At 50.6% G+C, this 2,136-nt stretch overlaps 1 long non-coding RNA gene across 1 annotated transcript in view; it reads left to right on the top strand.

Moving 5' to 3' along the window:
- The window catches only part of LOC117285868, a 13,691-nt gene extending 11,924 nt beyond the window's left edge, over positions 1-1,767 (top strand). The window contains exon 3 of the long non-coding RNA XR_004516957.1: positions 906-1,767. This is a non-coding gene — a long non-coding RNA (uncharacterized LOC117285868). The remainder of the gene's footprint in view (positions 1-905) is intronic.
- Positions 1,768-2,136: the final 369 nt, after the last annotated feature.

The following is a 2,136-nucleotide window of genomic DNA, read 5'->3' as shown; positions in this document are numbered from 1 at the left end:
TCTGTTCTGCTTAGTCATACTTCCCATCTTCCCTTCTTTCTCCTCTCGTCCTTCTTTCTTTACTGTCACTTGAAGTTTTCCTTCCTCCCCTCCTTCCCCGTCTCCCCTTCCCTCTCCCGGTCTGGCCTGTGCATGGGGACAGGAGAGCACTCAGGCAAGACTTCCTAGGAGGAAGGGTACCTGAGCAGAGTCTGCAAGGAAGTGTGGGTTCAGGCAGTGAGCTGGAGAGGGTGGGATTCAGAGGGAAGGGAAAGAAGCAGCAGGAGCATCACACGAGGCCCCCAGGGGGAACAAGCAGCGGCACACATGGGCCCTGAGGGTGACGGCACGAAGTCATGGCTGGGATGCCCCGCAATGCACTGGGACTGGCAGGAGGGGAGGAGAGCAGAAGCCAGGTGCAGAAATCCAGGCATCCTACACTGTGTTGGATTCTGGTCTCTCTGGGATGGGTTCTAAACTGGGGCCTTAAAGAAGGTGACAAGACGCTAGAAATCCCCGGGTGTAGGATGAATGCTGGAGGCTTGCTGGATACAAGGCATTGAATTACGCCACTGAAACTGTCCAAGCAAGAGGTGCTGGTGCTCCAAGATACGGGCAGGATCGTGAATGCTCTGCTCCTCACTAGGTCCTGTCCTAGATCTGCCTCTCATGGATGCCAGGAGAAGGAGTGGCTGCCAATGTGCTACACTCCTGGCCATGTCTCAGCATCTGAAAATAGGCTTTTGGTCCCAATGGCCAACCCTTGAACATCGTCTTTCCCAGCTTCTCCCTTGCTCACCCTGCTTCCTGTCTGCTATGCCAAGAGCCACCCTCTCTCTCCTGCCACGCCCCTCAGCCGTGCTGTTCTCCCCGGGAGCCAGCAACTAAGACTAGACCTGAGCCAAAACAAACCTCTCTTTCCTCAGGTTGCTTTCTGTCCCAGCAATGAAGACAGCGACTCTGATGATGAGGAGGAGAGAACCAATGAACTAACAGCCTGGACACAGAGTGGGTGGGAAAAGGGAGAGAGATACCAAGAGCTGTTCACGGGCTAAATCTGAGCAGCCGCTAAGATCAGCAGCTCTTAAGACTGGGGGTGGCATCAGGGAGGAGGTTAAGCCTTGAACGTGATAAATTTGAGATGCCGAGCAGATACAAAGGGATAAAGTGATGCTTGTGTGCATGGGGCTTGGTGCAGGGAGACTGAGAATGCTGGTGTAACCTGGGAGCCATTGGCAGCCAACAAGCCCAGAGATGCCATGTGATTACAGAAGAGACGTTCTCAGGATTGAAGCCTGGACTCAGCTGGCGGGTCCCAGGGTGCGAAGGCAACAGAAATCAGCAGCCCACAGTGAGGGGGGCACCCAGAGAAAACAGCGAAGAAAATCCCAGGGAGGGGTAACCTTGGAAAATGTTGGTGTGACATCAGCCTTTTCCCTCACCTCCCATAAATCAGGTGAAACCAACAAGGAAAATGAAAAGAAAGCTGTACACCACATATTTAGTGGAACCAGCAGACAGCTATAACCACAAAGTAGGCAGATTTGTGCCCGATGTAGTGGAGTATTGAACACGGCTGTGGGGAAGCAGGAAGGTGAAACCCACAGTTGCATATCCCAGAGCACAGGTGAAGCACATTCCTTGGGGGGAGATGCCATGGTGCACAGCCAGGTCTTGGGGCTCAACCAGTGGCCAGAGCTCCCCAGATGCCACTGGATCAAGAAAAGGGAAGTAAACAGTGTACACCATAAACACAAACTGAGTTTAATTATATCAACAAGAATGCAAAGGGGGGAAGGGGACCTGGAGGAGGGGAGGGTGGGGGAAGGGTTATAAAGCTGTATTATGTATGCTGCATTATATATGCTGTATTATATATGCTGTATCATACATGCATACGTGCTCACCAGGTGACTGAGAAGCAAACGTACTGCAAACATGTACCAATAAAACAATTGAAAAAGTAATTTAAAAAAAAAGAAAAGGGAGGTAAAACAGGAGGAGAAATCATACAAGGAAAAAGAAAAACTTTACATTTTACACTGTTGTATGGTTGCCTGTCCCTGCAAACAAAAAAATAAAAAATAAAAGATAAACAACTGGCAAAGGTGACTCTGGTCCTGGAGTGAACGCTTGCCGACCTGGACACTATTCGGT

This window comes from Fukomys damarensis, unplaced genomic scaffold (assembly GCF_012274545.1).
Source record: "Fukomys damarensis isolate Sample0158 unplaced genomic scaffold, DMR_v1.0_HiC HiC_scaffold_2, whole genome shotgun sequence".
Taxonomy (NCBI): Eukaryota; Metazoa; Chordata; class Mammalia; order Rodentia; family Bathyergidae; genus Fukomys; species Fukomys damarensis.
Note: the sequence above shows the minus strand (reverse complement) of the source record. Positions and strands in the feature narration are given on the sequence as shown.